Below are 24715 nucleotides of genomic sequence, written 5' to 3'. Positions count from 1 at the left end.
GGATATATATTAAACTGATCTAATCAAACATCTGTTACTCTATTGCAGACCTTTTGTATCCAATTAAACATCCGTCACAGTGGTTTTGTAACAAACTTTGTTAAGGAATGTGGATGTTTAATATTGGTTGGCCTATATAACAAATATAAGCAAACCTGTTACTCTGTTACTGTGGTTTTGTATCAAACTTGATATCAAGGAATGAGGGTGTTCAATGTTGGTTTTTTTGTGGTCTAGTGGTATGCCAATGGGAGTCCACAATGATAGACCGGGTTTGATTCCCACTACCTTGCTTGTAGGCTGCCGAGGGGATTCATACATGCTCTTGGGTGGGTCCTGTTAAGATTAAAAGATTGATGATGTTCAATGATATGGGTTAGAAAATATCTTTTTCAAAGCGAGAGGAATGCATCTTTTCAACAGGATCAGAGAGAGAAACAACCGTAATGGAGGCTTAGGGATCATAGCATAAATAGTTTTGGAAGGGTGGCAGTCACAAAAGATGTGATATTTTTATAGAAAGCAGAGAGGTTTGGAGAGATAACTTTGGAGGCAGATATAACAAGAGGGGAAATTGAAGAAACGAATGAAGAAAACATGAGGGGAAATTGAAGAAACGAATGAAGAAAACATGAGGGGAAATTGAAGAAATGAATGAAGAAAACAAAATGATATGATGTCAAGGAGGGAAACAAAAATGAAAGGATGAGTAAAAAGCCTAGTTAGTAAGTAAATTTAATTATTCTACTATGGATATTTCCATAGTCAAAAAATTGTTGTCCATGAAGAGTTATGGAGAACTGTGTGCTGTGTTCATAGATTTGGTCAATGTTTGTAGTGAATCTTTCACCTATCTTTAAAGAGTTGAAGCGTAACTGAAGATGTGAAGAGTGATTATAAACTATTAAATAAATAATTGAATAAAATTGATTTAAATAATATATTAAAAGGGAATTGAATAATTTTATCTTATTTTAAATTATTTGAAGAGATCAATTCAAGGAAAAATATAAAAATATAAATATACTTAGAATTTTAAAATTTTATTTTAAAACATGAAAGTAAATTAATGGGCAAAAATTGGTCAAAATAATTATAATGACTAAACGTATTTAGAGGATACCCTATTGTTTTAATTTTGTTAAAAATAATTTTGGATTAATTAATAATATTATAATAATTAAAAATTAAATTATTAAAAAGATCACAGTGGTTGAAACGGTCCTAAGGTACTTGTCAATTAAATTTGATGTTGTAGTAGTAGTTATTGAAAAAGCCAGGGATTTGGCATTGTTGTCAATTAATGGATTGATGGGATCACTTCTATCCCATGAGGCAAGGATACAGAGAAATATGGATTCCTCCATAGAAACTACTTTTAAAAGCTAGATTTCTATCTTAAAAGGCAAAGGTTGAGGTAAAAATAGATCGAGAGTCAGAGGTCGAAGCAGAAGAAATGGTGGTCAAAGAGACGACAAAGAAGAGTAAGAACAAGAGAATGGAGGCAACAATAGGAGCTTCAACAATCAAAGAGTCAGTAAATCAAAGGTGAGATGTTATTATTGCAATAAATTCAAAGCTGAGTTCATGACTGCACAGGATGAAAGACTGAGACTAACATCTGAAATTCTTAATAGTATGAAAATAATCAAACTACAAGAATGGGAAGAAAAATATAAAGAGCTGATAGAAAATCTCCGAGTTGTGGAGTTCAAATGGTTGTCTTCAGCACAGTTTAATAGAACATATCGTACCATACTCTACTGGATGTCACCCATCATTACTGCATCTATAGTTTTTGCCGGGTGTGCTATCATAGGGGATCCACCGTTAACTGCCACAACCATATTTACAGTGCTTGCAACATCCAGTGAGAATGCTACCTGAAGTTTTGGCTATATTAATTCAGGTTAAAGTCTCCTTAGATCGTTTGGACAAGTTCTTACAAGATGATGAGCTGAGACCAGATTCTGTTGTGAGGAAAGCACTTGCCGGATCCCAGTATACCATCGGAATTCATCAGCCATACTCAGTTGGGAGCCAAAATCTTCATTGACAAAGCCAACATTGAAGGGAATAAATCTGTACATTAAAACTGGAGAAAAGGTAGCAATTTGTGGCTCAGTGGGATCAGGGAAATCTGCTCTGCTATATACAATTCTTGGAGAAATCCCAAAAATTTCAGGAGATGTAAGTTGAACATTAACTACACTTCTTGAGCGGAAGTAACCATTTCATAGTTCAACAAGATTGTAGATGCAGCTTTTTTTCTTTCTATATGCATAAATTCTTCCATAAACTTTTTGCTTGGACTATGTGCAGGTTGAAGTATAAGGCAATGTTGCCTATGTGGCACAAACAACTTGGATTCAGAGTGGTACTCTATGGGAAACCAATGGAGAAAATTCAATACAAGAAGGCAATAAAATCCCTTCAGTGCAATCGATGCTCATACAGCTTCAACTCTATCAAATAAGGAGGAGACATTACATAAGAGAGACTCCAAGACTTGCTAATATTGCTTGTCATAGTATGAAAAATCTGGTTTACCTCTGTATCAGATCTGTAAAGATCTTAGAATGAGATCCAGACATATTAACGTGAAAATTTCTGTGCATATTAGATATAAAAGATTTGAGTTTTGGGTTATCAAAGCTATAGATTGAGAACTACATGGATTGCTTGATAGGATGGTTGGTTCGATTTGTATATCAGGATTGTTAGCTTCTTTGTGGTGGTAGTGTGAGATCAATTGGGAATTGCTACTCGTTTCATACTTCAAGAGGGAAATGAATTTCCCAATGATGGTGGTGATGAAGGAACCCCGCAAAAGCACAGAGAATAGCATAGTTGATAAAAAAAATTTAGAGTGATAGTTGCATCCTCAAGGTATTCTCTTGCTCCTTTTATTTCTTCCCTCTTGCATTGAAATTTTGTGGAACTCAGTTGAACCCAAAAATCATCCTAAAGTTATATAGGTCAAAAAATTTCCTTAAGTCACAGTGCGGCTTCAAATTTAAACATAAATACATATAAACAGAAGGTAAAGTCTCAATATTCGATTATATGAGCAGATTACATAGCTTATTCAGCTAGCACAAGACCAGACTTGACTACATTAGTCAAATATCTTTCCAACTCCATTAACTACACCACAGTTCACATCGATTGACTGATGACTTGATCTCCACAGTTATTTACTTACTGTCCAACAAGGAGACCAACATGTTAATCATCTAGATTCTATAGCTGGGAGTGTGACCTAATAAATAATGAGAAACATACATATTGCAGCAATACAAAATGTGCACACAAAGATACTTAACTAATTCTTTATTCACAGGTACCTCTATTTATACACAAACACAGTAGTGGAGTCCTGCTGAGAGATTCCAGCTTCAACAGCAACTAACCTCCCTATTTTAACTCATTAACCTACAACTAATCATCCTTAACAGCACTTATACATGAGCTGTTTGTACTCTAAAACAGAATCCCTAAATAGCCTATTACATTTATGTATTGGAGAGTTATTCTCTAACATGATCAGCAACCAGAGCATAACAGAGTTTATTTATTGCTCTAGTACAAACGAAGTTGAAATGAACTCTTTGAATTGTTCAAAACAACATTTTTGGAAATAATGTTTCCTGACTTGTTCTGAAATTGTACCCATGTTTTCTGGATAAGCTGCATTCTCTTCACTTTGGACAATGTTTCATACCATAAACTTGCAGTCCTGTCTCCAAGACTATATGACATAATGATTTTGAGACTTGCTTCAAGGTTTAACGGGTAAATATATAAACATTTCCATTATAATTTTATCGGGATAATTCATTTAAACAAGTTGGCTAATAGTATCAAAGATGAGGTTAGCTAATTGTTAACACTATTCAATACTGGAGTACAATTAAGAAAGCATGGTAAGCTCAAGTAGAACTGCAAGATTATTGTGAAAGCCACCATAACTCCTTCCTTTCAGAATAGAATTTGAATTAGTATTTGTGGGATTGCTTGAAAAATGGTTGCTAGCATCTTTGGTGGGTATTGCAGTCATCCATCACATTTTTTATAGTTACCTCTCTTTCCTCGAGGAAAGGAAAACAATGGATGATGTCTTATCATTTTCACTACATCCACTGAGTTCTTTTGACAGACTGAGTAGCAGAATGAAATGCCAATACAACACATACCAAAAAGACTAGTATTGCTGTCAAAGTATTAGGAGACAATGTCTATGCATCCAATTTGAAGCTTGAAGTAAGGGCATGACCATGCAGAATCACACAACTTTCACATTTCATAGCTAAAACAATTTCTGCCTCATGTTATAATTCAGTTATTGAGTGGGAAGCCAAGAACTTGTTAAATGTCTTTTTATAGGCAAACGCCATAAATGAATTGTTGTTAATTTTTGAGTTAACATGTTCTTTGCTTAGGTCAGTTACTTCATTAATCCATTAGCTCATTATTAATTCCATTAATTCATTAGCAATCACATTAACCATTATCATATGACAGTAACTAATGAAAGAACATTAAAGTTCAAAGGCTTAAAGCCAGGGCAAAACCCCACAAGGTGGAAATCCCACAGATCTTTTCTTCTTGATAATATCAAATGTTTTAGAGAGAGAGAAATCCATAAGTACAATGATACAAAGTGAATAAATTGAATTGCCATAGATGATCCCAATCCACTGTCCAAAAGTCAAAGTCACATCATCTGCACATTAAAACTGGAGAAAAGGTAGCAATTTGTGGTTCAGTGGGATCAGGGAAATCTGCTCTGATATATACAATTCTTGGAGAAATCCCAAAAATTTCAGGAGATGTAAGTTTAACATTAACTACTCTTCTTGAGCAAAAGTAACCATTTCATAGTTCAACAAGATTGTAGATGCAACTTTTTTGCTTTCTATGTACAAAAATTCTTCCATAAACCTTTTGATTGGACTACGTGTAGGTTGAAGTACATGGCAATGTTGCCTACATGGCACAAATAGCTTGGATTTAGAGTGGTACTATCAGAGATAACATACTCTATGAGAAACCAATGGACAAAATTCAATACAAGAAGGCAATAAAAGCTTGTGTGTTAGACAAGGATATAGGGAGTTTTGCTCATGGAGATATGACAGAGATTGGGGAGAGAGGATTGAATATCAGTGGAGGACAAAAACAAAGGATTTAGTTGGCTAGAGCAGTATATAACGATGCTAACATTTATCTATTGGATGATCCCTTCAGTGCAGTAGATGCTCATACAGCGCCAACTCTATCAAATAAGGAGGATACATTACATAAGAGAGACTCCAAGACTTGCTAATATCGCTTGTCATAGTATGAAAAATCTGGTTTACCTCTGTATCATATCTGTAAAGATCTTAGAATGAGATCCAGACATATTAATGTGAAAATTTATGTGCATATTGAATATGAAAGATTTGAGTTTTGGGTTATCAAAGCTATAGATTGAGAACTACATGGATTGCTTGATAGGATGGCTGGTTTGATTTGTATATCAGGATTGCTAGCTTCTTTGTGGTGGTAGTGTGAGATCAATTGGGAATTGCTACTCGTTTCATGCTTCAAGAGGGAAATGAATTTCCCAATGATGGTGGTGATGAAGGAACCCAGCAAAAGCACAGAGAATAACATAGTTGATTGAATAAAAAAATCAATTGTGTAAATACAAATAACACACCCTACAAAGTGATGTTTTCTTGAATATTGATCAATATGAATGATTTTCCTTTCACAGTTCTTGTGTTTTTATTATTTATGAATAGGAATTGATTCATTCAACTAAAATTGGTATTGTTGATTTTGATAGCACTTCTGTTCTCCAGCTTGATGATTGGGTGCTGTGCCGAATTTACAAGAAAAATGGTCATTCTCAGAGAGTACAAGCGGTAGAATGAGATTAAACTCTGTCTTTTGCCTATATGAACCATACCATCACAAAAAATTGTGTATATATCATTTCACCATAGAAACTGTAAACAGTGTTTAGAGTGATAACTGCATCCTCAAGGTATTCTCTTGCTCCTTTTATTTCTTCCCTCTTGCATTGGAATTTTGTGGAACTTAGTTGAACCCAAAAATCATCCTAAAGTTATATAGGTCAAAAAATTTCCTAAAGTCACAGTGCGGCTTCAAATTTAAACATAAATACATATAAACAGAAGGTAAAGTCTCAATATTCGATTATATGAGCAGATTACATAGCTTATTCAGCGAGCACGAGACCAGACTTGACTACATTAGTCAAATATCTTTCCAACTCCACTAACTACACCACAGTTCACATCCAATGACTGATGACTTGATCTCCACAGTTATTTACTTACTGTCCAACAAGGAGACCAACATGTTAATCATCTGGATTCTACAGTTGGGAGTGTGACTTGATAAATAATGAGAAACATACATATTGCAGCAATACAAAATGTGCACACAAAGATACTTCACTAATTCTTTATTCACTGGTACCTCTATTTATACACAAACACAGTAGTGGAGTCCTGCTGAAAGATTCCAGCTTCAACAACAACTAACCTCCCTATTTTAACTCATTAACCTACAGCTAATCATCCTTAACAACACTTATACATGAGTTGTTTGTACTCTAAAACAGAATCCCTAAATAGCCTATTACATTTATGTATTGGAGAGTTATTCTCTAACATGATCAGCAACCAGAGTGCCAGAAGGAAAAGATATTGCAGTCAAACTGCACTCATTGTTCTCCCGACAATGAGCTTTTACTGATATATATATTCCTCCTTGCAATTTTACTAATGATCACCAATCCAAAGAACGCTTGCCCAATCTTCTGATTAAACACGCACTGGTCACTTGGTTTCTGATCGTCCACCCTTGCTTTCAATAATTGCCATTTACATGTCTGCTATTCTTCCCCACTCTATGCCTTACGGCGTTTCCTTTGCAACATTAGGTGCAAATGCTAGTTTATCCCTTGCTCACTCGCTCAGGTAGCTCATAAGCCTTCACGAATCGTGGAAATAAAATTTGTTATATTGTAAGAATTTGCAAAAAGTCGAAAGTCTACACTATTGTAGTGATCACAACAATTGAATGGTTATCGATATGGAATCGATTCCATGTATGGAAGGTAGTTGATATCTATATGGAATCGAATTGAATGGTTATCCACCAGAATCAGCAACAACGATTTTAATTATCCAGCAACCACACCAGCATCCTCATTTGCAGAGATGGTATCTACAGGATTTGACCAGCATCCTCGTTTGTAGAGATGGAATCTACAGGATTTGACCCAGGTATTTTATCGTAACCCACAACTTAGCATCCCCAATTTTATTATGTTAATCAACGCCATTGCCGAGGCCTATATAGCTACGAATGACAGTCATAGTTGTTCAACATAAACCCTAACCCTAAAACTCCCATGCCCTAAACCTAGATCTCAGGTGCGGTGTTAAAGCCTACTCTAAACATTCACAAAAGTGAATACATTTTTTATTTTTGATGAACCCTAACCCTAAAATCCCCATGCACAGTTGTTATTATTTGTATAGTTATTATTTATAGGTAAATATGTGTATTTCTAAATATATAAATTTTAGGATTTTTATTTTATAAATAAAAAATTGTGGATGAATAAAATTTAATAAAAATATATTTTTGGTCATTTTTATTTTTAAAAATATCAAATTAAACTTTAATTTTAATTTTGATAATTAATCATTAATGATAACTAATATTGTTTATGTTATACATTGTAATTTATCAAATACTGTAATGAAACATTGAAAAATGAGAAGACTAAACTAATGTTGTTCAAACATAATCTTTTTTTAATATTTTTAATTAATATTGATCATCAAATATATTCAACCACATTAATCAAATATAGACAAACATATTCAAATCAAGTCAACCATTACTCAAACATAGTCAATAAATATAGACAAACATATTCAAATCAAGTCAACCATTACTCAAACATAGTCAATAACCTCTTCCAATAACCAATAAATATAGTCAATGTTAATATAAATGTGTTATTATTAATGTCTTGATGATTTATCATGTTTTAATGATTATAGTACAATATATTCATATAAATTTTTTGTATTGATGTCTTAATGGTTTACAATGTGAGTTGTCTTTAGTGCGAATTTTTGGAAGCTTTTCCTGTGGATTTTCCTGGTCTAATTTCTCTAAAGTCACGCAAGAATCCATTGAAATCACAAGTTTGATGGGTAACCCCTGCACAATAGAAGTGCACGAGGGGTTTTTCAAGGTGTTGAATAACACCAAAAACTAGTTTAAATAACACAAATCAAGATTTCACCACAAAAGTTTCCGTCGGATTTTGGCACTAGACTCTAAAAAGTCACACTAAAGACAACTCTTTTACAATGTGGTTCAAAAAATTAATTCCAGTTAATTCCTTGCCATTTTTTATCCCTTTGGTTTCTAATATTTTTCACTTAGGTTTAGTAATTCCCAATGGTTTATAATATCAAATTATTGGTTTTCTTCATTCTTCAACTTTTTAATATTAATAATTCCATGGGTTCATAATCCCTTGAGGGTTTAGTGTTAATCCTTTGGGTTTATTATTCTTTTTGGTTTATTATATCAATCCCTTGGGTTCATTATTCCCTTGGGTTTATATTATCAGTCCCTTTTGTTTAATAATATTGCCTTAGGTTCATAATCCCTTGGGGTTTTAGTATTAATCCCTTGGGATAATTAAATCAATCGCTTGGGTTTATTATTCTCAAGTCAAACATGGTTTATTATAATGTCGACCATGGTCCAACATGGAATTGTGATAGGAATTGTCTCAATATGTAAATCAATGATGGTGGATCATGTTTATTTTAATGTTTATAATATTTTTCTTAGGGTTTATATACGTTGGGTTTATAATATTAGTCCCTTGGATTTAATATTATTCCCTTGGGTTCATAATCCCTTGGGGTCTTAGTATTAATCCCTTTGTTTTATTATTCCTTTGGATTTCTCATATTAATCCCTTGGGTTTATTATTCCCTTAGGTTTATAATATCGATCATGGTAAACCATTGTCAATCATAGCCAACCATGCTTGAATGTCACATTGTGACAAGGATTGTCTCACCATGAAAATAAATAATAATCCTTTGGTTTTATTATATCAATCCTTTAGGTTTATTATTCCCGTGGATTTATATTATCAGTCCCTTTTGTTTAATAGTATTCCCTTGGGGTTTTAGTATTAATCCCTTGGGTTTATAATATCAATCGCTTGGGTTTATTATTCCTCAGTCAAACATGGTTTATTATGATGTCGACCATGGTCCAGCATGGAATTGTGATAAGGATTGTCTCAATATGAAAATCAATGATGGTACATCATATTTATTTCAATGTTTATAATATTTGTCTTAGGGTTTATATATGTTGGGTTTATAATATTAGTCCCTTGGGTTTAATATTATTCCCTTGGGTTCATAGACCCTTGGGGTTTTAGTATTAATCCCTTGGGTTTACTATTCCCTTAGGTTTATAATATCAATCATGGTCAACTATTGTCAATCATAGCCAACCATGGTCAACCATGTTTGAATGTTGCATTGTGACAAGGATTGTCTCACGATCAAAATAAACCATGTTTATTTTTGTGTTTGTAGTATTTATATTTGGGTTTATCAATATTGGATTTATAATATTAGTACCTTAGGCTTAATATTATTCCCTTAGGTTCATAATCCCTTAGGGTTTTAGTATTAATCCCTTGGGCTTAATATTAGTCCCTTGGGTTCATAATCCCTAGGGGTTTTAGTATTAATCCCTTGGGATTTTAGTATTAATGTAAATAAGTTGGATTTATTATTCCCTTAGGTTTATAATATGAAAATCAATGATGGTTGATAATGTCTGTTTTAATTTTTATAATATTTGTCTTGGGGTTTATATACGTTGGGTTTATAATATTAGTCCATTAGATTTAATAGTATTCCCTTGGGTTCATAATCCCTTGGGGTCTTAGCATTAATCCCTTCATTTTATTATTCCTTTTGGTTTCTCATATTAATCCCTTAGGTTTATTATTCCCTTAGGTTTATAATATCGATCATGGTAAACCATTGTCAATCATAGCCAACCATGGTCAACCATGCTTGAATGTCACATTGTGACAAAGATTGTCTCACCATGAAAATAAATAATAATCCCCTGGGTTTATTATTCCTTTGGGTTTATTATATCAATCCATTGGGTTTTTTATTCCCTTGGTTTCATATTATTAGTCCCTTTTGTTTAATAGTATTCCCTTTGGTTCATAATCCCTTGGGTTTATAATATCAATCAAATGGGTTTATTATTCCTAAGTCAAACACGGTTTATTATGATGTCGACCATGGTCCAACATGGAATTGTGATAAGGATTGTCTCAATATGAAAATCAATGATGGTACATCATGTTTATTTCAATCATTATAATATTTGTCTTAAGGTTTATATACGTTGGGTTTATAATATTAGTCACTTGGGTTTAGTATTATTCCCTTGGGTTTAATATTATTCCCTTGGGTTCATAACCCCTTGGAGTTTTAGTACTAATCCCTTCGTTTTATTATTCCTTTCGGTTTCTCATATTAATCCCTTGGGTTTATTATTCCCTTAGGTTTATAATATTGATCATGGTAAACCATTGTCAATCATAGCCAACCATGGTAAACCATGCTTGAATGTCACATTGTCACAAGGATTTTCTAACCATGAAAATAAATACCTTGGGTTTATTATTCATTAGGGTTTTAATATCAATCCATTAGGTTTATTATTCCATCAAGGTTTATAATATCAAACATGGTCAACCGTGGTTGAATGTCACATTGTGACAAGGATTGTCTCACCATGAAAATAGATCATGTTTATTTTAGACATTGTAATATTTATATTTGGTTTTACGAATGTTGGGTTTGTAATATTAGTCCATTGGGTTTAATGTTATTCCCTTGGGTTCATAATCCGTAGTGTCTTAGTATTAATCCCTTGGGTTTATTATACATTTGGGTTTATAATATCAATCCCTTGGGTTTATTATTCCCTTTGGTTTATAATATCATCATTATAAACCATTGTCAATCATAGCCAAACATGGTCAACCATGGTTGAATGTCACATTCTGACAAGAATTGTCTCACCATAAAAATAAACCATGTTTATTTTAGTGTTTGTAATATTTATATTTACGAATATTGTGTTCTTAATATTAGTCCCTTGGGCTTAATATTGTTCCCTTGGGTTCATATTTGCTTGGGGTTTTAGTATTACTCTCTTCGGTTTATTATTCATTTGGGTTTACAATATCAAAATTTGGGTTTTTTAATTCCCTTAGGTTTATAATATAGATCATAGCCAAACAAGGTGAACCATGTTTGAATGTCACATTGTGACAAGGATTGTCTCACCATCAAAATAAAGTATGTTTATTTTAGTGTTTGTAGTATTGATATTTGCCTTGACTCGATGTGAAGTTTATAATATTAGTCCCATGGGTTTAATATTATTCCCTTGGCTTCATAATCCCTTAGGTTTTAGTATTTATCCCTTGGGTTTATTATCCATTTGGGTTTATAATATCAATCCCTTGAGTTTAGTGTCCCCTTTGGTTGATAATATAAATCATGGTAAACCATTGTCAATCATAGCGAAACATCGTCAACCATGGTTAAATGTCGCATTGTGACAAGAATTGTCTCACAGTCAAATAAACCATGTTTATTTTAGTATTTGTAGTATTTATATTTGGGTTTACCAATGTTAGTTTTATAATATTAGTCCCTTGGTTGAATGTCACATTTTGACAAAGATTGACTCACCATGAAAATAAACCATGTTTATTTTAGTGTTTGTAGTGTTTATATTTGGGTTTAACAATGTTGGGTTTATAATATTAGTCTCATGGGTTTAATATTATTCCCTTGGGTTAATAATCCCTTGGGGTTTTCGCATTAATACTTTAGTTTTATTATTCCTTGGGGTTTATAATATCAATGCCTTAGGTTTATTATAATATCAATGCCTTAGGTTTATTATTCCCTTAGGTTTATAATATCGATCATGGTCAACCATGGTTGAATGTTACATTGTGACAAGGATTCTCTCACCATGAAAATAAACCATGTTTATTTTTGTTTTTCTAATATTTATATTAGGGTTTACCAATGTTGGATTTATAATATTAGTCCCTTGGGTTTAACATTATTTTATTTGGTTCATAGTCCCTTGGGGTTTTAGTATTAATCCTTTGGGTTTATTATTAACTTGGGTTTATAATATCAATCATGGTCATCTTTATGTTTCTCTTGGGTTTTTAATATTAATTCCTTGCGCTTCTTGATCCCTTAAGTTTTTAATATTTATCCTTTGGGTTCACTAATTCCTTAGGTTTATAATATTAAGAGTTGGGTTTATTAGTTCATTGGCTTTATAATATTAGTCCTTTTTGTTTAATATTATTCCCGTTGGTTCATAATCCCTTGAGATTTTAGTATTAAACCCTTAGGTATTAATAAACAAAAGACACTAATATTATAAACCCAATGTATACAAACCCTAAGATAACTATTAAAAATACTAAATCTTAATAATAATAATAATAGTAGTTTATATTATTATAATAATATTAATATAATAATCATAAATATATAAATATATAAGAATATAGTTGCTATTATTTGTATAGTTATTAATTACCATAAACGATTGGTATTTATTGTTATTGTTATAATAATATATTATAATAATAATGATTTTATTATTATTATAATTATAATTATATTTGTATATTCTTATAATATAATATTATTATAATATTATAATGAGATATTATTATTATTATTATATTTTATTATTATAATAATAATAAAATATAATTGTTATGATTTTTTTTATAATTTTATATTATTTTAATAATATAATGATAATCTAATATTATTATGATATATTTTTATTATTAATTAATATATATTAGGAGTTTATATTGGGGAGAATTTGTTTGGGTCAGAGCTAGTCAAGCTCTGTAGTGCTCAGGATCTCATTATTTGCAATGGTCTAACGAAGTGGCCCAATTCTAGCGAGATGACCTCCATCCATGGGCTTGGTAGCAACGTGGTAGACTATGTTATTTCCGAGCTCCTGTTATATAACAAAATAATAAAGTTTGACATTTTAAACGGCCACGAGTCTGACTCTGATCATAGGCCTTTACTTATAACTCTCAATTTTGTCATGCATAGAGATCCCATAGAAAATAATCCTTATAGCCAAAAGAACTTAATTTTTGATAGAAATAAAAATGATCTCTTTCTAAATGAATTAAAAACTAATTTGCTTCCTTTATCTAGTATAGACAACATAGAAGACCTCTATCATAATTTTACTACAACCCTCTCATATTCTATTAACAAGTTCTCAATTGAAGTTTCAAATAGTAAAAGAAATAGCAAAACCAACCCATGGTATGACAAAGATTGTAAAAGTGCAAGGAGAGCAATTAAGGAAGCTGTTTATGAATCTCTTAAAATGGGCAAGATAAAAATATACAAAGCCCTAACTAAAAGGAAAAAGAGGCAGTACATTCGTCAAAGACAAGAGAATCTCTTACGCCTCTTTAAGGTAGGTCCTAAGAAATTTTGGAGGCAGATTCTGACTAGGAAAACTAAAGATAATAATAAAATTGCTCTACATGATTGGAATTCCTATCTTAAAAAGCTTTATGAATCTCCAAATGTTATGGATAACTTGAAACCATGCTCACAACGAAAGAAGTTTTCTCTTTAGAAGACATTGAGTTTTGGGTTAATCACCTACCTAATGGGAAAGCTAAGGACATTGAAGGTTACCAGGCAGAAATATTAAATATTGGAGGTCTTGTCCTCATCCCCCACATCCACAAGCTTTTCAATCTAGCATTCAAGCAAGGGTTCCCTAAACCATGGACTGAGAGCCTCATTATCCCCATTTTTAAAAGTGTGGATACAAATAACCCCTCTAATTATCGAACAATTATGATCAGCCTTCTCTTAGCCAATTTATATGGTAGTATTTTGGAAAAGAAGTTGAGCATATGGCTTGAAAGTGAAGGTAAGCGAGCTAAAGGCCAAGCAGGTTTAAAAAGGAATCACTCAACAACAGACCACCTCGTTACGCTTAGGATCATTGTGGAGGAATGTCGTAATGATAAATCCAATCTCTTTTGTTGCTTTGTGAACTTTAGAAAGGGTTTTGATATGGTTCCTAGAAACAACCTTTGAAATAGATTAGAAGAGCTAAAGGTTCATTTCGAGTTGTGAGCTACCGCTATAAGGTTATACAAGAATGAAATTTCCAAGCTAAAGAGCAATGAGGGGTGGTCGAAAGACATTAAGTGTAATATCAGAGTTAAACAAGGTTGCCCCCTCTCCCCTAACCTATTTCGCATTTACATCAACAAGTTTGAAGGTTATTTAGAGGAAGCTGGTTGTGCTAGCATGATCTTAGCTGGGATGGTCGTCATCCTTCTTCTCTATGTTGACGATATTGTTCTTCTCATAAGGTGCCCATCTGACCTTGATAAGCAACTTAGGCTTCTTAAGATTTCTGCTCTACCATGGGTATGTCTGTCAACATTGGCAAAACAAAAGTTATGATTATCAAATCCAAGAAGGAGACTTACGGTAATTTTAAGTATGACAATAATAACTTGGAGGAAGTGTATTCTTACAAGTACCTAGGAATTGATATTCATCACAAGCTCAATTGGAACCATAGCATCGAGAAAAGGATTAACGGGGGGTGGAAAGCTTATTTTGGTCTTGAAAATAATTGTAAAATGGCAAACCTCGTAATGTGGGATAAAAAGAAGTTCCTCTTTGAAACATTAGTCACTCCTGTTATCCTATATGGATGTGAGATTTGGGGTTGCAGCATCTCTAGAGAATCCTCGAGAAAGATTGAGCAAATCCAAAAGTGTTTTATAACGTATAACGTGAAAATTAAAAGCAATACACCATATCCTATTCTCCTTATAGAAGTAGGTCTTGCCCCTATCGAGAGCCTAGCTATGATTAGGCCTTTGTTGTACAAGCACAATCTCAATAACATTGGAGATCATAGACTTCCTAAGCTAGCTTTAAATTCCAGCCAAAACCACCTAAGGCTCAAACATGGATGGTATAAAGACACGAGGGCCTGGTTAAACTATTGGGAGATCAACGAGAATGATGCATTACAAAACATTAATAACATTAAAAATATTGTTACTTTTGAGTTCAAAGAAAAAATGTGGTGTGAGAAAGATTTAGCGGCTAAAAGAAAATTAAGTTATTATAAGAAGGTCATCAACCCTACCCTAGAAGATCAAAAGTATCTCTCTATTTTAACTAGCTCAAAGAATAAAATTAATATAGCAAAGATTAGAACAAACTCTTATGAGCTCCATAGTCAAACAGGTCATTGGGTAGTTCCTAAAATAGCATGGATGGAAAGGATCTGCCATCTCTGTGAGAATAGGAACATCGAGGATGAAAACCACTTCCTCTTAGAGTGCCCCACATACAACAACATTAGATCTCAATTTCATATTCTTTGTCGCAATATTGACCTTCTTAGCCTTTTATGATGTCAAAATTATAATGACCTCGGGATGCTTCTCTCCAAGCTTTTTGAGCATAGGAATAAAATCTTAAATCAAGCTAAATAATTTGTTTCTTTAGGTACAATAGACCAAAATTTGGTCTCAATGGATGTTAACCATCATCATTAATATAATATATATATATATAAACAATATGGTTGTTAATATTTATATAGTTATTAATAATCCTAAATACTAATAACAATTAACCCAATGTATACAAACACTAAAATAAATATTAAAAATACTAAAGCCTAAGAATATTATTATTATTATTATTATTTTTAGTTTATATTATTATAATAATATTAATATAATAATCATAAATATATAAATATATGAGAATATAGTTGTTATTATTTGTATAGTTATTAATTATTATAAATAATTGGTCTTTATTGTTATTATTATAATAATATATTATAATAATATTGATTATTTTATTATTATAATAATAATTATATTTGTATATTATTATAATAATATAATATTATTATAATTTTATAATCAGATATTATTATTATTATTATTATTATTATTATAATATTTAATAATAATAATAATAATAAATAATAATATTATTATTATAATGAGTTTATATTGTTATAATAATATTAATATAATAATCATAAATATATAAATATATAAAAATATAGTTGCTATTATTTGTATAGTTATTAAATATCGTAAATAATTGGTCTTTATTGTTATTATTATAATAATATTGATTATATTATTATTATTATTATTATTATATTTGTATATTATTATAATAATGTAATAATTATATAATATTATTATATTATTATAATGAGATATTATTATTATTATTATTTTATATTATTATATTATTTTAATAATATAATGATAATCTAATATTATTATGAGCTATTCTTATTATTAATTGATATATATTAGGAGTTTATATTATTATTATAATATTAATATAATAATATATAGGAATAATTCGATTGTTAATATTTATATAGTTTAAGTATGGGGGATTTACGCAGTGCATTATATTAGATATTTTTTTTTTTTTTGGGATTCAAGTGCGTTAAGTAAGTCATTCAAACGTATGACCATTTCCATGAGAGGTAGTCGTAACTGACTAATTTCTCATGATTTTTGAATAGTTCACTTAGCACTCATTGCATCGGGTGATGCTCACAGGGGTGAAGAAGTGGGATTGAAACTAGTGAAATGTGGAGAACGAATCACATAGCATCAATCATCACTTCCGGGGCTTGCACCCGGTAACCAGGACTTCCCAGGAGGTCACCCATCCCAGAACTCCTCTGGCTCAAGCGCGCTTAACTGTGGAGTTTTTCCCCACAATCAAGCCCACTTAGCTTGCTACCCCATTTGCAAAACCTTAGCAAGTATTGTGCCTCATGAACCATTCAAGTAGTTATCAATAATACTAAATACTTATAATAATTATTAATGTTATAAGTCTATCGGGGTATATCAACCACATTGGAAAATGTGCATATACGCCTATCAATAGCATTGATAAATGTGGTTGCGCTAGTTAATACACTCTACCCGTTAGATACAAGCCAAGTGGATCACTGGTCAGTCGACCTCTATATATAGCGTCTCTTCTGAATTGCAACTCATTGTATTATAGTAGTGACACTTAACTTGTTGGCTGGTGGTTGCAATGGAGGCTAGAAATTTATCAGTTTCGATTTCTTTTATAGTAATCGAATGCATTAATATTAAATCCTTATCTTCAAGGTAAGGGGGCCGCGGTCACGTATATTATAAACAAGGATTGCAGGCAATGGTAGTCCCTGCCGATTTGATGGGAGATCTGAGTGGATCATTATTTATTAAAATTAAATTTGTGAAACAAATATATATTGTGTTAGAAGCATGCACAGTTTTATTAGGTTAGTACAAGAAATATTTAAAATTTTAAAATTTATGTGATTCAGCCAGTCAAAATAAAAATCAATACTGTTGCAATCACGGGGACGTTTTACCAATAACTACCGGTATTGGATTGGAATTGCAGCGCTAATGGGGTTCACTGTTATGTTTAATATCTTCTTCACACTGGCATTTGAGTACCTGAACTGTACGTTATATTCAACTTCGGTCTCTCGAAATAAAGTTCAAACATGTAAAGCTCTATCCACTTTCAAAACCATTAAAATAATTAATTAGTCTCTCAATTTAAAGTTTTAATGTGCTTTACTATTCCCAATTTTTCATATATTTCGTTGCAGCCATTGGAAAGCAGCAGGCAATAGTTACTGAAGACGAGTTAGAAAAAGATCAAGAACGGGAAATGCAAAACCTTTCAGTAAATAGATCAACTTCTTTGTTGATAGAGCGTTATCATGAAAACCAATCTTCTGGATCAACTTACCTTTTAGTAAATAGATCAACTTCTTTGTCGACAGAGAGTTATCGTGAAAACCAATCTTCCGGATCAACTTCTTTGTCGACAGAGCATTATCATGAAAACTAATCTTCTCGTAACATTATTCTTGAGATTCAAATTTATTTTTATTAGTTAATCTTAATTCAATGACAAATTTTGAAAATATTTTAAATTTCGAAGAATAAGAGTGAACACAATTACATTAAAATTGAAAGGCTTTGCAGTGAGGCTTTCACATTCCACCTCCCTAGCATCCACTTATCTATGTATTTCCAGCAATTTGTCTAACTGATTGTATTTGTATAGGAGCAAAAGAAAAAGGCAAGATGGTTATCGCTGGAGTAAATATGGCCAGCAACAAGAATAGCCCTTTTTCCACGTTAATTATCCCTCTCAATTTTCTATAACGTATTTTACAGAGTATTTTTCAGGCTTCAGTGTTTTAATAAATATGTAAATTCAAATCATTGTTTGAATTTGTAATAATTACCTTCTCTGAGAAAACCGCCCATGCTCGAAGCACCAAACATACTATATAAAGTTGCCTAGGGCCATATATATGTATGGCTATTGCTTCAATATGCTCTTTCTGCTTCGTCCATGGTTGCATACTAATTTCTTCGTCATAATCTCAAACCGTTCCATAGTATGCTCTCTCTGCTTAGTCCATGGTTGCATAGGAATTTCTTTGGCATAATCTCAAACCATTCTAGAGTATACTCTCTCTGCTTCATCCATGGCCACATACGAATTTCTTTGGCATAATCTCTCAAACCGTTCCAGAGGCTCGGTGACCTTCCTCAGGCTTGTGGCTATTGATCTTTGTTTCCCTGAGACGGCCGCATTAATCTTCAACAATAGTTTGGTTGCTTGCCTCAAATGACTATTAGAATTAGAATTAGTTGTGTACAAGTAGATTTCGGAAGGGTGATTAATTCCTTAGATGGTGACTCAATAAGAATTTGAGTTTCAAAGGCAATATTGTGTCCAACGCCAGGGAGGTGACAGACATGCAGCTTGCCACGATGTTGTCCATTGCATTGGAGTGGTGCCTTTCGAACACCAAGGAGGTGACAGACATGCATCTTGCCACGATGGTCATTGCATTGGAGTGGTGGCTTTCGATATATATTATACTGAAGTAGGAAAACATTAAAGGTCAGCGCATCCTTACCAGCAGCCACTTACTTACTGGCCCACTTCTCTTATTTATTGGCAGCGCAAGCAGGCTCGACCATAAGCCCCCCCACCCAATAAGTAAATTGAACCTTTGAGTAGCTAAGTAATGCTAAATTACAAGTTAGCATTAAATTGGCATTCCAGAGAAATTTGAAAGGATTATCGAAAGTTTTTATAACATCAGACTTTTTCCCTGCAATAAGAGGTTCAAATAAAAAAATTTGCATAAAAATTTGTTTGATGAAATATTTCTGCTGAAACATTGGTTAAAAGGTAAAAATAATAATTAGTCAAAGCAATTTAATGCTAGGTAAATTCTCATAGTTCACAATACTCCCTGCGCCACCAAAGGTAGGGACTAATAAGAGATCAGTTTGTTTTAAGATGTTATAAATATTTGAGTTTAGGCTTTTGTGATGTAATATAATTTTTATTTGGTTCCATGCTAGCCAGTGTGGCTATTCATTCAGGGTCAGTGGCTATCATCTGGAAATTTGATGAATAGCAACACTAGCGGACTCAAAACGTGGACTCTGAAACACGTTGTCAGATATTTTCAATCCTATCAAAATATCATAGATAAATAAATTGGTTGCTTAGTAAGTAAAGGAGATACAAGTGTGAGATTTGTGATCCAAAACCAGTGTTCATACATGATATGGGCCACAGGAAATCCCGTAGGTGGTGGTCAAGCATCAGGATAGGGTGAAACTTGGAGTGCTGATGTTTCTGCATGAACAACAACTTCGAGTAGGTTTTGGGGGCACACCGGCTGCTCCTTCGACGCAACGGAGCAACTGCACCACTGGTGACTGCGACGGTTTGCTCAATTACTAACATTCGGGATAGCCTCTTGTGACACTTGTTGAATATACTGTGAATGGGACAAGAATTAAGATTACCATGACATCTCTCTCATTGATGGTTTCAATATCCCCATCTCCATAACTCCCTCCGACACTAGTTGCACAACACCCACCTGTAGCAGCAACATAAATGCCATGTACCCCACAAAATCGAAAGTGACTGATGGATGCAACAATGCCCATGTAACTTTCAATTACTCTCAATACTGCTGCGATGGGGACTACCAAAACAACTTCCCTCCTACTGACTATTCCCAAATATTCAAGCATCAATGCCAACAGGCGCACACCTATGCGGAGGACGATGCTTCAAGCATGTTCACCTGTGCTTCTGGTGCAAATTACAATATTGTCTTTTGCACTTGATCATGGGATAAAACCCATTTCATAAATAAACTCGCTTCTATGTAATAACAAATATGTACCATTGTGTTTGTGAAGTTCTATGCCAGAAAGAAAGAAGTTATTGAAGTGATTGTTACAATTGATATGGAATGATTTTAAAAAAATATTTCAACTCAAGTTTATTGGAAACTAGGTAATATCTATGAGTTGAGAAATGATGAGTACCTCACACCACTGAAATAAGAAGCACATCCATTCCATTCCATTTCAAAAATTCCCATGAAATGTCACAATGATAATATGTATAAGGGACTTCGTTTGGATCTTTATGGTTTCCCTTAACTTTCTAGCCTACTTTGTTTCTTCATTGATAAACCAATTGACCGCCCCTTTTATATGTCACTACTATCCATTCCTCTTCCCATGAAATGTCACACTCATAATATTTCCCATGAAATGTCACACTGATAATATCTATAAGAGGGACTTTGTTTGGATCTTTATGGTTTCCCTTAACTTTCTAGCCTACTTTCTTTCTCCATTGATAAACCCATTGACTACCCCTTTTATATGTCACTACTATCCATTCCTCTTCCCATTATAATCACTAAAAAATAAGGTTCTCTCTCATTTTGTAATTGTTGAATGGTGTTGATCCATGTAACAAAGGAGAACAAATCCTTTGTGCTATTGATCCATGTAATTTGTAGTCCATACCCATTCGAAAGTGAAAATGTACTGAAAATATAATTCTAGATGCATCAAGAAAGCTATAGAAGAAACAATGATGATTATTGGCTCCTTTTTATTCTAGAAGAATTCCATCCTCTATATATAAAAATCCTAATCGTTCACATTCATGCAAGATGATGTGATGAACAAGATCTACAGAAGTGGTCCACCAAACATGGTACCCCATTTTGGGGTACACCCATTTACTCATATGGGGTTCCATGGCCACAACAATACTTTTGTATTCAACTCAAAAGAAGGACTCGGAAAGGAAATGAGAGGAGATCCACATCTTTCCATTTACTCATATGCGGTTCCATGGCTACAACAATACTTTTGTCTTCAACTCAAAAAGAGGACTAGGAAAGGCAATGAGAGGAGATCCACATATTTCTAGGAAGAATCTAACAAATAAAAGGAATAAGATAACAATTTTCATATTTGATTTCCAAACATGTGTATCTGCTATAAATATTCATAATTCCTTTTAAAGATGAAAGATGTCTCTTAGCCCCCAAAACAAACCATAGAAGTGACAAGTACTAAGAAAAATTGTCTCAAGTCGATCCATACTAGCTCAAGGAAAACCTTTGGTTAATTCTATTTCTCCACCTAAGATCAAAGCACAACATCCAAAATCAAATGATGTGTGGTGGCTTCCTAATGAGATACTTTGACTCCCTTGAGATCTCCTCTTCAGTTGTCATCACATATCAATTTTCGAATACCCTAACCCATAATAATAAAGAGAAAGGGAGACAAAGTAAATCAATGCCAAAGCCCCCTTAGGGTCCAAAAAATCCTAGATGGAAATCCATTATCAGGCATTGCAATGGAAATAAACTCAACACGTCCCATAATCTAGTTGGTTATGAATACTCATATGAACTAATCAAATAATGAATCAACTTACTCTGTCATAGGATTTTGATAAGTAAATGTTTAGGATTTTGACAGGTTGATTTGACACCTTACCCAAATGAATAGCTTCTTGAATTATTGGCACCAAATCATGAATTATCCTTTGAAAAAAAAATCAAAATTTTGCTTCTGAAATATATTCAATCAAATAGACTTAATTGCATAGCAATAACCTTTGCTGAAATCTTGTATATCATGTTACAACATGAATTTTGTTGGAAAAATATATAATAAACGTCATTTTTATTTATGGGATTGAGAGAAATAGATGGATAATTTATAGATCCCAAAAATTTCCTTTGCCCCTAAGACTCCCTAATCACCTTTAGCAAATCATCCTTCAAAAAATCGTAGAAACTAATGAAAAATTCCACCATGATCCCATCTAGACCTAGGCTCTTACCTTTTTCATGGATCCATGATACACAAGAGTTTTAGACTCAAATAACAACGTCCTCCAGTGACTAGTTCAATTCATCAAAAAAATAATAGAAACCTTGGATATCACCTCTAGAATTTCTTGAACTAGAAACCCTTTCAACTTCATAAAGAGTGATTGGAAATGATGGAACCCCTCTTCCGTCATGCCATTAAATGAGAGAACCAAAGAATTGTACATATTTAATTTCACAAATTGTGTTTAAATGTTTTTAATAGTTTGGATACTGATGAAAGAATTCAATATTATTATAACCATCTTTGATCCAAATGGCGTAACTCTTAAGCTACCAAGAAACTAATGAGTGTCCAGAAGATTCCAATGCATGTAGCTATAAATCTAAATCAGATAGAGTGCATAACGCATGGAATTCATATGATGTTGTAATACTTAACCTCCTATAGTTGTGCTTTGTACTTTTCTCTAAAGGATTTGAACCATTTCATTATGGTTTCTTTAATTCTCACAATATTATCTGCAAATCGACACATAAAGGAAAATGGAGAAGAGGAAGTTGGATGTTCTTGCATATCCTCAATTAGCTCTGTATAATATTCTTATATGAGCCAAGAATGATTGAAATTTAAAGGATATGGGGGCTTCTGTCCTCTATAATCCATTTGAAAGAATATCAAAAAATGATTAGTTGACACTGATGCAAAAGAATTGAAATGTCCAAAAGTTCTCCAAATGCTAGAAGTCAATTTGGCCTTCTTGAAATCGTATCCTTTTTCACATGGAAGTTGCTCTATGTTTGCACTAACTTCACTAGTTCAACGTGCACCAATCTATGATTAAATATCCTCCGATTAGGGAGATAGGGTATTTCAATATATTAGTATCAACAGAAATTTCCTAGAAAGGAACCTAATATGAATACGAGCCATAAATATTCAAAACAAAAATCCTTAGTCATAACTCTTTAATTTCCAACTAAATCAAAATGGTTGAGTTGAGTGCACATACAAATTTAGCCTTATATGTTGTATTCCAACCCAAAATAAATCTACCCAACTAAGCATATGCATCAAAATTACAAAAATATCAAGTTTTTAGCCATGGCTGCAAAATATCTTTGGTTCTAATTTTTTCCATCATTGTTTCCGAATTAAAATAATGTCTAGCTTATTTCTTAAAATGACATTCTTTAGGGCTAATTACTTACGATCACTTTCATCCCCTTTGGAACTAAGCATAGAACTTTCATGGGGTAACCCTTTTAAGGGATTTCCCTCCTCCAAGGTTCTTAGCAATAATGGACAACCTTCCTTTCTATATATCTTGAACTACCTTCTATTGACCCTTCAATTGATTGTATTTCCTTCCCGCTGGGTTGGAATGGATGGGATTGAGGAAAAACCCCCTTACGAATATGAATCATCCTTACGCTTAACACAAGGCCTAGTGGCATAACCCTTCCTTATTGAAGGGCCATAATCCATGAAAAAAGTAGAGGCACTAGACACCTTTACCACTACAACATCTAAACTATCAAACTTCAGAGGTGATGGGATGTGTTGAAGACAAAGGCAAGGACAAGTTTAAAACTTGGTAGAATTGTTGAGAAGGAGAAGCTAGGGGAGTGGCCATAGAAATGTGTGAACCCCTACCCAAGAAACAACAAAATTTGGGCCAACAGGAGAAACAAGAAACTCAGGAAGAGGGGATATGGGAAGAGAATTACCACAAACAGAATTTGAAGATCCATCTCCTTCCATTAAGATGGTCCTTGGAGCATCACCTATATATGAGGAAGGAAACCCTCCTATGACCATCATCTATGAACCTAGAGCCTGAAAACCTCCCTCCTAAAATCCATTATGTCTTTCCACCTGAACCTTTCTTTCATTACTCACCAAACGAAATATCTTCCTACACTGGCTCTTCATATTGTTGACTTCATGATACATGAAGCACCAAAATTGTATCCTCCAATAATAAAATTCTTGGATCCAAAAAAAACCACTAAAGACTACATTTGTTTCTCTAAATGAACCATACTTAATTTCTACTTCAACTTGGACCCATGCCTGATGATGATTGGCCAGTGAAACCTAGTTTGAATCTATCCCAACAAACCTTTCAAGTTTGTTACCAATTGTAACCCTAAAAATCTCATTCTAGAAAACCATTGAAAGAGTAGGAAGGATGCCCCACTCCTACTGAATTCTAAC

Source organism: Pinus tabuliformis, chromosome 1_2 (genome assembly GCF_031772625.1).
Source record: "Pinus tabuliformis cultivar Carrire ecotype Pingquan chromosome 1_2, CPIR1, whole genome shotgun sequence".
NCBI classification, from domain to species: domain Eukaryota; kingdom Viridiplantae; phylum Streptophyta; class Pinopsida; order Pinales; family Pinaceae; genus Pinus; species Pinus tabuliformis.
Note: the sequence above shows the minus strand (reverse complement) of the source record.